Below are 14073 nucleotides of genomic sequence, written 5' to 3'. Positions count from 1 at the left end.
TTTTTTTTCTCTTTTTTTCTTTTGTATGTTTGTTTTGTTTTAATCTTACAGTTTAGTGGCAGAGGTAATACTTGGATAAATCTAAGGTTTCACCACATAAAGATTTAGGAGCCTGAAATCTTAGGATATATGTTATAAAACCTCACAAAATAGAGTACAGGAAAATTAGTCATTGTAACATTTTACAGAAAAGGCATGAATTGTCCATTAGACTTGTTGTTTATCAAGACATTTTTAAAGAGAAATACTAAAATTTCTGAGGTACATACTGATTACGCTTTTCTAACAGGAAAGAGATGAAATCTTGGTGCAGTTTTGATTTGTATTTCCCTGATTGGTAAGAGGATGAGAATGAGGGGGAGGGAGGAAGAGTGGGCAAGGTGAGCAACTGCAGAGTAAGTTTGACAAAATTATACTGTATGTGACACAATGAATTCTATTTTTATGTATAATGCACCAATTTATAAACAATAAATAAACAAAAGAGAGACTAGTAGAGAAGAGGAAGGGCATTTGTGAAGAAGGGAAAGTATTGGAACTTGAGAATGAATAAAATATGTTATACATATTGATGATTATGTCCAAACGCATCCCACTATTATATAACTATAGTACACTAATAAAAACATAAAGACAGAAAACAAATGAATAAATAAACAAACAAAGGTCTATGCAATTAAAACTCTTATAGTTATGAATAACGTGGGCAATTATAGGCAATTGTAGTCAAAACTGAGCTTACATTTATATGCTAAAAATACATTTATGTATGTTACTAATATATATTAATATGAGCATATTACAGGTGTAGTTTAATTTCTTTTGTGTTTTCCTATTCATATGTGCACGTGCCTGCCTATGTGGGTGTACATAGCTAACTTAATCTATAAAATCTAATTATATAATGACTGAGGTATTCTAGTGTGTGTGTGTGCGCACACACACACACACACATACTTTATGATGTCAAATACTTCGGTAAGTAATAATTAATATGGAATTAATAAAAATAGTGTCTTTATTTGGATAGAACATATTCATCGTATATCCATTGTATTAATCTGTTAAGTTTTTTTCCTATATGGGAAAGATGTTTCATTTCCTACTTGAATAGTAGAAATGGGGTGGCACAAATATACATGGGACATTGATTCAGGATATCTAGCTAAATCTATTTCTAAAATTCTGAAGTCAACATGAATGCCTTGTGGATCACTTTGTCTCAGTTAATTAGCCATATCAAAAGAAATCCTTATAAGGAAACAAAATGCCTTAAGCCTAATGCCTCAGGAGAAGAGAATGTCCCTATATATACATAATGTTTGAAATCCTCTTTGAGACAATAAGTTGGCTAATTTGATGAGTCAATTTGACTAGGCCAATGGATATCTATAAATCTGGTTAAACACTATTTCTCTGTGAGTCCATAAAGGTGTTTCACAAAGACGCTAGCATGTGAACTGGATTGAGTAAAGCAGACAGGCTTCCCGAGTGTGAATGAGCATCATTCAATACACTGAGTCTGGATTATGCAACAAAACAAAACAAACAAATAAACAAAAAACTGCAAAGAAAAGTAAATTTCCTCTCTGCCTGACAGTTTGAGCTGGGACATAGGTCTTTTGTACTCAAAACTCCTGATTCTCAGACCTTAAGACCTGGAAACTGAAACCTACAACTAACTCTACAGCTCTCAGTTTTCAAACTACCTCTCTGGCTTTCTGTGACCTCCAGTTGCAAAGGGCATGCAGATCATGGGATTTAGACTCCCTGATGATATTTTTTCTATTGCTTGTGTTTTATTGGAGAAGCCTGACTAACATGAACAGGAAAATCAATATTTCTACATATTCATAATATGAATAATTGAGTTTGTCCTTGAAAATAATAACTTAAGAGGAGGGGACATTTTTTAATTTTAAAGACTAAAACTTGTAAAATTGTTCTAAAAGAAAATGTTAATTTCTGAATTCTTATGACTATAATATCTCTGAAAATACTTTTATGGCAAACTTTTTGCTTTAGTAAATAGCCTAAAGCAGGGGAAAAATCATTATTTTATTGTCAGCGGTTTTATTCTTCTTTATATGCAGTCATGCACCACAAAATGATGCTTTGGTCAGATAGAATTTGGAAATGACAGCTGCCTACTGACATTGTAGTTTTTTTTTTAGTTTGTGTCAGTATACACTATGATGTTCATATAAAGATGAAATCACATAATGATGCATATCTCACATTGTAGCCCTGTAGTTAAGTGATAAATACCTATCCCTAGAACAGTGATTAACATAAAATGCTTATCCACTGAATCCTCACAATAACTAAAAAACAGGTAATCATTTGGTTCAAATTCATATAGCCATTCTACCTATCAATAAAATACTCTGGACTGTGAGATATGCAGAATGGCTTAAGACTTTCTGCCTTTCTTGATGAGAGTTACAAAATATAGGAAGCAAAATAATGATAAACTGAAAATCTTTTATTTTAAAGAGAGAGAGATAATTTTTTAATATTTATTTTTAGTATTCGGCAGACACAACATCTTTGTTTGTATGTAGTGCTGAGGATCGAACCCAGGCCGCACACAAGCCAGGGGAGCGTGCTACCACTTGAGCCACATCTCCAGCCCTAAACTGAGAATCTTAAAGTAGAAATTATATCTGGGTGCAATGGAAAACTCCTGTAATCCCATTGGCTTGGAGGCTGAGACAGAAGGATCATGAGTTTAAAGCCTGCCTCAGCAAAAGCAAGGTAGTAAGCAACTCAATGAGAGTTTGTCTCTAAATAAAATACAAAATAGGGCTGGGGATGTGCTCAGTGGGTGAGTGAATCCCTGGTACCCACCACCCAAGATACTGTAATTCAATTTATGAATTTCCTTTTTAGTATTCCTAACCAAAAAAAAATGCTACTGTTTTAAGGATACCAGTTATATCCTAAAATGAGTCAGCTTATTCCATATTTGAATACTACATATTGGCAGAGAACTCTTATTTGAATGAAAACCTGTTAGAACTTGTCAATTTTTCAAGTTTCACTATGAAAATCTTCGAAATGTCTTCCACATTGTCATATAAATTTTAAATCCATCTCTTTCATAGAAACTGGTCTTAATGTATTTCCCTCTAGAAATTTTTCCATATTACCTTTTCGCAGCAAAAGGAGGTTAATATGTTCCATATTCCCTTAACAATATGAGTAGTTTTTACCTATGCACGTTAAATACTATAATAAATGCAAACAGTAACAAATAATAATAAGGAAAAATATGAATATTAATAAGTTTATAATAATGCAAGCTAGTAAATGCAGTAAGATATAATATTTGACAGTATGCCCATGAGAGAGACAATGTGGTGGGAAAGAGGTAAAACAAGGACTAATTCAATCTTTAAAACTTATAAATACTAAAATAGAAGAGAGATTATTTCAGAGGACTCTGTTATTTTTGAAATCACAAACAACATTTTCATCCCTCATTCTAGTTTTTGGACAGCTCTAAATTGGCTAATCACCATATACTAACAGGAAACTTTGGTTTCTAAGTAAGGTGAGAGTTCTATGGGTCTTTCATAGGATTTCAGATTTTTCCCCTGTATTGTACTTACAGAGACCACCACAAGGTACTTATGTTTTTCTACTGCATGTATTAGAGTGATGAAATATTTGGAATCAATTCAAGAAAATATTATTTATATTTTAAGTATTAGTTAATAAAATTGAAACATAAAATACTATTGAAGAACATATTTAACAGTACAGGCATATGAAGGATTCTAAACATCTAGCTATATAATTTGTCCTCCAAAAATAGAGTAATATTATTTCTGAAATAATATCATTATTCAATGTAATTGAGAGTGACTGTATTTGAGTTTCTTATGAACCATTTTTACAATGCTATCATGAATCTCTGTAACTGATTTACATTAACTCTGTAACTAATTATTGCATTTATTACATATTTATGTCTTGCATATTAATAGATGTAATAGACATTAAAATTTAAACACATTTTTTGATAGAAAAAGACATTGGGAATATTGCTGAAATTTAATTCAACATGCATATTAACCTGTAATGAATTAAGATTTGGGTAGAAAGAAAGTGTATTGTTCAATAAATACTATGCAAGATAGTAGCAGAATATTTTAGGCTTAATGACAATAATTGAACATAAAAATTTATTTTAAAACTGTGTATGCTAATAATTAATTCTACAAAATACTGTTAGATTTTTAGATCTCAGATTATTGTATTTTTTTGTGTAAAGCAGACATAATAACTGCTACACAATGGAACCACGTGCATTTTTTGTGATAAAATCAATTATGTTAATACATTTTTAAAATTAGAAAATAATGTTTTTTGGCAAGAATGTGAAATTGGAATTCTCCTATATTGGTATAATTTTCTTTTTTTTTTCTTTTTTTATTGAATTTCTTTTTTTATTGGTTGTTCAAAACATTACAAAGCTCTTGACATATCATATTTCATACATTAGATTCAAGTGGGTTATGAATAATTTTCTAATATTACCATTTTACCTATTACCTCAACTATTAATTGAATGCTTACAGTAGAATCTAGACACTTAAGAAGAAAAATTACAAATAAAATATATCTTCAAAAGGTCTTGTACAGAAAAGTATACAACTCAAATGTACATCAACAGATGAATAAAGAAAATTGTGCACACAATGTGATCCTGCTCAGGAATGAAATGGCTATTGATAAAGGCAAAAAGGTAGACATATCTTTAAAATATTTTAGGAAAAAAGATCTGCTTTTGTATTGCAGTGTAGAAGGGAGGTCAGACTGATGGGGAAGAAAGAGGGAATATTTGGGTTATGGCATATTTTATTTCTGTGTCATTTGGTTGAGACAGGGGAGTATCTGGTTGAAAATCTCTTTTGTGTATTTTATGTTACACAAGTTATAACCTAATTAAAATGAAAATAAAAAATCTTTGCAATGTTACTTTCAAATCATTTTACACAGAATGTAAAATATGTGCTTTTATATATTGAAATGTTTTCCAGATTAAGCATACTTCTGAGATTTTCCTTATAGTGTGATTATACTCTGAAAATGCCAACAAACGTTACATTGGAAAATATGTTTTTAATTAATATCTTCCTTAAACAAGACTAGTTGACTGCAATTTAATATTAATGGCAAAATGTTGAAATATAGAGCTTTGGGTTTCTTTCACATGAAGATTAGACATTTTTTCGAATGATAGTAAAATTATTATTTTGCTTTTTAACTTTCTTCTGTAACAAAATACATGGACTAATTCAGTCTATGATGCAAAATTGTTTGCCATGAAATATATTTCGTTTTTGGAAAGGTGAATACTTCAGAACATGCCAATGTTAACATTTTATGAATAAAATTTGAATAACAATAAATAAATAAATAAAATAGAAATGGAGATAGTCTTGCTGTCCAGGTAATTTAACTGCCTTCTGAGAGGGAAAAAAAATGTTTTGGTTAAAAATATCATCAGCCCTGTAAATTACAGATAGTAGCGTATTATTCATTATTCATAAAGAAAATCCAAAATGAGAAATGCATTTATTTTTGCCATATAGAATGTCATGGAAGACTATGGAAAGGAAAGCTTGCCTTTCCAACTAGGACATCAAGATACCAGGAGTCTACATAAGCCTTGACTGATGAATTTTGATACTAGGCAATTCTGATAATTTATGATTGTCTCATAATATGAAGAATAAACGTGATTAGCAAATTGTGGATGTTGCTGTTTTTTTCTAAAATCAAAATAGGATCCTTCTATAATACATAAATTGAACTTAACATGAAGAAAATAATTTCAGGTTGGCAAATTCCTCTGAAAAATTTATATTTATTCAAAAAATTAAACTTAAATTTGAGTTAATGTTTCTCTTAAAATAGAGGACATGTCTATTGAATATACTTCTATAAAATAAAGTAGATCTGATAGGATTTTGCCAAGTATCAATTTTTATGCACAGAAAAAAAAAAGTGTAGTTTATACTCACTTATGTGTTACAGTTTGGATATGTGCTCTCCGAATCCAGAAAAAAAATCTCCTGTGTTAATGCAGAAGGCAAAATGATTAGATCATGAAAGCCATAACCTAAGCAGTGGATTAATCCAGTTGATGAATTAATAATTTAAAAGTTGTACTTTACTGGGTGGTAACTGTAGATATATTGAATGTAGCTGAAGGAAATAAGGGAAATGGCATCTTTTGGGGCTCATATTTTGTCTGCATTTTTCCCTTCCTCTCTCTCTGTTCCTGGCTACCATGAGGTGAGCAACTTTTCTCCCCACACGCTTTGCCATGATGTTCTGCCTCACCTGGGGTTCAAGCAACAGTCAATTGACAATGAACTGAGACCTCTGAAGCCATGAGCCAAAATAAACCTGTCTTCCTCTAAGTTGTTCTCAGGTATTTTGGTCACAGTGACAAAAAGCTAATACAGAATGATGCCAAAGTCATAAAACTTGTCAGTAATGGTTTGTCAAAATCTCCTTTTTTACCTTCTTCTTTTCACAGAATAGCAAGTTAATTATGCAATCTCAGTGAGCCTTGAGCGTTCATGGTGATAATTAATAGTAATATCTTTATGATACTTAGCTTGTTTCTGGTAGTAAGTCCTTTGCAAATATTAATTAATTTACTCTTCCAATAATCCTGGGTTTAACTTGGTATTTTTATCAGAGATATTGAGTGAACTGCCCAAGGTCAAGTGGTTAGTAAATTATGATCCAGGTTTCTAACCCAGGCTGACTGAATGTAGTGTTGAAACCATGCTGTAACTCCACCTGGTAGAAGGAAAGCAATGTGTGTAATTATGAAATGGCATGCATCCTTACTCAGTTTAGAGTTTTGAAGTATTGGAATAATTCTTAGACAAAACTCTTCTATTATTATTGTATACATTAAATATCATGACCTTTCCGATAAAATCTGATATCCCTCATCCAGAGAAGGAGTCATTGCTAACTTAGATAAAATCCTAACTAAAACATATTTCTTTCCAATTTAGTCCTGTCTCATATCCCTCACTACTTCTCTGGGCACCTAATTTTGGGCTCCAAGCAGTCCATGTCTTAGTCTATTGAAGTTGAGCATGGTTAGGAAAAATTTTATTTTCTTCTCTTAATTTTGATACGTATGTTCAGTGCATAGAGAAACTATCTTTAGAAACAGTTCATTAGTCTATTACCTATAGAACAGATATTATCATCTAGTTTATAGAATTTGTTTCAGCAGGTAGCACAGTGCTTGGTACATGATAGGCCCTAAATAATGTTACAAAATGAACATTATTGAAACAAAAGGGTGAATTAATTCTCTAGCTAAACTATTTGCTCAGTTTAGAGTATAACCAATTAGTTGATTATTGATCATCTTAACAATAAGTGAAATATTTCCTTAAAATTTTGTTTATTATCAAATTTATCTGCGACTTTATCAACTTTTTTATGCAAAATGAATAAACCTTACCCACTGAATTGATAAATTGACAGATGGAAATACTTGGAGAAGGGTTCATGTTTACAGAATATTTTTCTCAGTCTTTTAAATAAATAGCTTTATTGAGATATAATTTACTATGATAAGCTGCCAATAATATTAAAACTGTACCATTTGATAAATGTTTATACATAAATACTCCAAGTTATGAACCACAAGATCAAGATTATAGTTTTATTGGGCAGTTTATAAACATGCTAATTTGAACCTACCATGATTCTGTAGCCCATGGGACAACACTGTGAAATATTCTTTAATAAGGCAGTATGTTTATTCCTAGTGTTAATCACTTACATCTCAGTCACTTCCTACTCTGTGCCAAAATTGTGTGTTTGTAAAAGTTTGAGGTAGATTTTCTGATAATTTAATGTAAAGAAACAGCTAAACTATGATGGCCTATGCACTTGATTTTTGAAGAAAGTTGTGTGAGATGTTTTCCATACAGCGGTGTTATTATTATTGTCCTTCAACGCAGATGTCCTTCAATAGGGATAGACAATTTCTTCCTGTAATCCAAACATTAAAAAATTCAAAAATCAACCAAAAAATGAAAAAAACAAATGTTGAAATATCTCTATAAATATTAGTCAAGCAGATTAAAATGATTATTATAGATCACAGTCAACTGGTGGGCAGTGCACTTGTACACGCTATTACCCTTCTGCATCAGAGGAGCAGGGATCCTCCATCTCATAAAAACAATGGAGAAATTTGTCATAGAATTTGACTAATTCTAATGTAACCAAGACAATCCTATTTTATAGATTTTTATAGATTTGTATGTTCTAAATAATAAATTAAACAATACTCTATTTTTAAAAGATGAAACAATGAATTGAATATATGTCTTTTATTTATTACCTTTAAGAACAAACTAATACACCAGGTATTATTCAAAAGGTAGATAAATTTAATATAATTAAATTCTAATGGGAAAAAATTTAAAATATTTTATTATAGAAGCTATCAATCTGCAGAAAATTTACCAGTGCATTTAATAAAGATGTAATATGAAAAACATTCTATTTAGATAGCTCAATATGTCCTAGTTTAAACTGTTTTCATCTTTCTTCTTTGTTGGTCTCCCAATTGTTATTGCCAACACATAAAAATAAACAGTTTTAGTTCTTGATGCTTCTTAGGTCTGTATCTTATTCTTAGCCTTTTATCCTAATCCTTTCTTTGTAACTTTCTTATTATTTTCAGAAGCCAATTGTGATAGGAGCTATAGCATTTTGGATTCAGGTGGAGAAAAGATTAATGGAATGTAGAGAAAGCTTTCATGTGGATAATCTGAGAGAGAGGGAGTATGGGAAGAGAAAACAAAGATAGGACATCTGAATGTGACTGTGACAGCCATATTTATAGTTATCCTGATTACTATAGTGCATTTCAAGAAGAGCAAAGATTTTTATTTGTTCAACACATTTATCATAAATAGCTTTGAGAAAGTTTGTTTATCTAAGCCAGTGCCTAAAAGTTTTGTTTCATTTAAGGGAAACAAAAGAGAATTAAATTTAAGAGAGAAATTACAGAAGTCTATTAGGAAAGCGTATTTGAATATAAACTGACTATGAATTCAGTAAACAAAGGATTTATTTTCAAAAGAAGGGACTTCAGAGGATTTCTTTAGGTCTTAGGATGTCAAGTAACAGTGAACACTGAGTTAAACCAACTAGATGAATATATTTTTTGTTATAAATTACTGCTTTTAAGACTAAGTAAATTGGTTTCATTGTCATTGCCTGAATGTTTTTTTGCATTCATAGCAAGTGACTTGAAGTAATGAAGCAAAACAGTAAAAATATTGCAGTAGCTATCAATATGATAGAAGGAATCTACAAAAAGAGTAAAGGTTTAATAATACAGAGAAATAATGTGCTGCATGCTCCCTCAGAATGATGCTATGTAAACAACAGCAGCAATGACAATCAAAATATAATACTACTTGATATTTCTGAATGTATGCTAGAACTTTTCCTGCTCTCTGATCATTAACCCCTATTTTAAAATAAAAATATCTCATAAATAATTTATGAACTAATGCTGTTTTCGCCCATTTTAGAGATGAAGAAACATAGCCATAAGATATTAACTAATTTTCTTATCATCTGAACAATTAAGACATAATGAAGCAAGATTTTGAACCCAAGAAGTTTGTTGCCAGAATCTCACTCTAATTGCTTGGTACATCAGTTCCCAATCATTGGCTATATGAGTCCTCCATGAGATATCCCTGCTTCTTATTGGGCTGTATTTCCTCTCTTAGTTTTTTTTTTTTTTTTAATCTATGAACAAATACTTTTTGTCTCATTTCCATGAAAGTCACACAGCCATACATTCATCTCTAATGACATATATATTTAGTACTTGTTTCTTTCATAAAAAGCCAGCTAGTACATTTTAAAATCTAAGTCCTCCCTACCATTTCAGGCTTGTATCTCAATACTTTCCTCTAAGCATACATCACTCTAGACATCCTGTGTTAAAAAATGATAGATAAATATTATTACCTACTATTTAAAGTATTCATTTATAATAGTCTTTCAAACTATGTCTGTTTCACTTTTCTGCTGATTAAGACATAACCTAACATTTAACTTAGCACAAATGAAACACACACACACATTCAAAAACATTCATAAAAATGCATAAGTACACACACACTACATAAATACAAACACATTCATCCTATGTAGTGCATATTCTAATTTGTTTATATGCATTTATAAATAAATAGGTTAGAATTAGTTGTTCCTGTTACAGTTCTAACAATATATTGCTGTTGATTTTATTATAGTACTTGATTTTTTATTCTTTTATTATAATTTGGTCTTGATATCTCTAAGTTCATAAAAAATCAAATGTACTTGGTGTTTGTACATTTGAAGAAATGAAATGAAAGTAGAACAAAACTAATAAACAAATTTAATTGTAACTTTACCCACAGTTTCCTTGAGAACACTTATCCACTGCCTCTTGTTGTGGAAGGAGAAAGTAAGAATGAATTGGCTTCCAGTTCAACTCAACCCACACTATTTTCCCAGACATATGTTAGAAGGTCCTAACATTCCCTCTTAAGCTGATGTTAGGACAAATGGATTTTTTCCCCAAGCTAGATGGAATTATATTCTATTAAAGTAACTTCTCAGAGCACACTGAATCTGGGATTTAGTAGTCTGAATGAAGTGAGAAGTTTCCACTAAGGAATATTTAAGGGTCAAGGAAATTGGATGATGATTATGTAAAAATATATATTTTCATTTTAAACACTCAGTGTTATATGTTTTTAATAAAATTTCACCAGGAATTTGTATAACTTTTAAAAATTTTCTAAAAGGTGTGTCCCATATGTTAAAAATGTGATAAGATTGTCATGAATGTACTCAAAAGGAAAAATATAAAATTAATACAATTAAATATGAAAAAATAACTACATTTCCTGTTCCAAGAAAAAAAGTAAGTTAAGAAAATAAATACAAAATACAGAAAAAGATTTGTGTATATATAGACATTGGAAATAATTTGGGTTATATTTCCAATTAGTCAGTCTTCTATAAGGCTTGTTTTATTCCATAATTTTTATATTTTGGACTAATTCTCATAATGTAAATTTAATTTTTTATGTGTAATTCTATTCCAGATGATGTGAAAATTAATTCAGAAAACTGCGCCTAGCAGAATTGAGCCTCATAAAAATATACAGAATATACTCACATGCACATTGAAATGTCCAGATACATTCGTTCATCATGCATGAGCCACATGCCTCTACATCTGGTGTTACAAATTTGCATATACTTTCAGAAGCTCCTTTGTACACCAATACACAATAACTTGTAGTCTGCAAACTCTTCAGGTATTCAATTTTACAAACACAATACTTTTTCCTACATTAAAATTATAATTACTATAGTGTCAATGTACATGAGCCATTTAAACATAGGAAAAACTGTATCACGGTTTTTCATCAGCTTCATATATATATTTTTTTTTTTTGCTTTGAATTGTTTTCTGCGTGTCACTGTGAAGTTGTCTACTAGGTTTCCCTTACCCACATTTTTTCCAATAAGCCTTATGTTTTTGGGGAAAGTGATTTTGCATAGCACAGTGATTTTTAGGCATGCATACATTACATTATAGCAGAACAAACTGAATATGGTTTGAGAAATTGGTTATGTAGTCTAAAAAGCTTTCTAAGTAATGCTGCACGTTTGGTACCACAATGCAAGGGAAAACCCCACAATTAATATATTAATTATATAATATATATAATAACCATTATTTTATAATATATATAAAGCCCCCACAATTAATATATTAATTATATAATATATATAATAACCATATGATAAGTGTTTATTCTGTCAGACCCCAGGATTAGAAATATCCTTACATTACTAATTAAGAAAAAGTCAAATGAAAAAAAAAAGGCTATTTTAAACCTTCAAATTAGTAAGTATTAAATTATTTCTTATAACCTTAGTGATATCTAGGGGTACGAGGGCTTTTTGAATCATTGGTTTGAGGATTATATTAACAGAAATAGAAGCTTGATTAGTGGCACATAAGTTCTGTGATTATAATTATATCCTACACATTTTGTCATATATATATATATATATAGAGAGAGAGAGAGAGAGAGAGAGAGAGACATGAGGTTGATGTTTTATCATTGCTTATAATGACAAACATAAAGTATGAATCATCAAAATCAAGATGGAAATGTTTAACTGGATATGTCTATAGACAATTTGTCTGTAGATTGGAATATTGTCAGTGTGTGTGTGTTTGTGTGTGTGTGTGTCTATCTGATAATAGAAAACCATACAAAAATTACTTTTATCATAAGAACATAAAACATATATAATCTATATAGTCATATCTGATTATTTTTGTGACAAGAACAAATAATGATTGCATAAATCTAATGTGGTAGGTAGAATAATAGTTCTCAGAGATGTTCTTGCCTTAATGCCTGGAATCTGTCACTATGTTATCTTACACAGTGAAAAATAATTAACGTTTCAGATATAATTAAAATTACTAATCAACTGAATTTGAGATGGAAAGAGTATTCTGGATTATTCTGTGGGGAGAATCTAGTATTTAAATCCTTGGAAATTTCTAGGAAGTCTTCTTTCAGTTTTTGAAAAATAGAAACAATGATTTTGTGAGAAAAACAAAACCCAATGTTGGATTGGAAGAGGAGACTATGAGCCAAGAAATGTCAGCAGCTTCCAGAAGCTAACCAGTCAGGAAGCAGATTCTCCTCTAGAGCCCACCAACCCTCTCTTTATTTCCTGGAGAAAGTCTTATACAATGGATACATTTTTTAAGTAAAATAATAAAAGAATAATCTTTTAGCAGTTATTTTTTGTGGAATAATTATAATTTATTCCTTCAGTTTTGGAGCTTAATTCCCTCAAAATAGTCCAAAGTCTACAAGAATAAGAGGCTTATTTCCTTCATCCCTGTGATTTCTCACCCTAACAAAAGTTAAAACATTGTCCTTGAATCAAGGACACGCATCCTCCTTAGAGTTACCTAGAGATATTCACTGATAATGAAAGAAAAAGAAAACATATGAAAATTCTATGGTTCACTCTCACTTTACGAGGTTCTGTAAACTTTTTGTCCAGATAACAGCCACAAATCTCAGTATGTTTATTTTTTATTAATTATAATGGAACTTGTATATAACATTATATTTATTTGAATGTATATAACATTATATTTATTTCAGGAAAATTTAACTTAATTGTATCCTGTTTAATTAGGCAATATTGATATAGACCTTTTATGTAATGTTACACTGTTTTTATTCATCTTTAATTTATAAATTATGTTTGGAGATCTTCTTCAGGTCTGCAAGTCACCTCAAAAGTACCCTGGTGTCTTCCATCAACGTTTTATCTGATTTTTTTAACTTTTTTTTTCATAATTTAGGCATAAAATTTGAGATTTTATTATAAGAAAATAGAAATATACTGATAAGTTTTTTCCTCACAGAAAACAAAAATTGCAATGTGAATGAATAATAGGAAGATAATTCAATTTTACCCAGCTTATGTATCTGTAACCTCAAACCAGAAATAGAAAAAAAAAGACTCTACTGAGGATAAAAAATCAATTAGAAGTACAAGAAACTATAAGAAATCAAACTACAAAAAAGGCAAAAAAATCTCTACAGAGAAGATGTATCAGAGAGGGAAAGGGAGAGAGGGAGAGGGAGAGAGGGAAGGAGGGGGAAGGAGAGATAGAGGGGGAGAGACAGAGGGAAATCCTTTCTGCAATTAGTGAGTGAACAGGGTGAAGGAGAAAATACCCCTCATTTTACTCCATCTTTCAACCTCAATATCTATAGTTATTATCCTGTGTCAGTGGAATCATCAAAGGTTGGATGTACTTGGAATAGATAGTTTGTCTTTCATTTGACAGGTCCAAAGATAGCAAAGAATTGTGCCCCAGGGGTTAAGTTAGTGGCTTAAACCTTGAGGGTCAATAGCACTCAGTGTGATTTAGATAATGAG

The sequence above is a fragment of the Marmota marmota genome, unplaced genomic scaffold, assembly GCF_001458135.2.
Source record: "Marmota marmota marmota unplaced genomic scaffold, marMar, whole genome shotgun sequence".
Taxonomy (NCBI): domain Eukaryota; kingdom Metazoa; phylum Chordata; class Mammalia; order Rodentia; family Sciuridae; genus Marmota; species Marmota marmota.
This window is presented reverse-complemented; position numbering follows the sequence as displayed.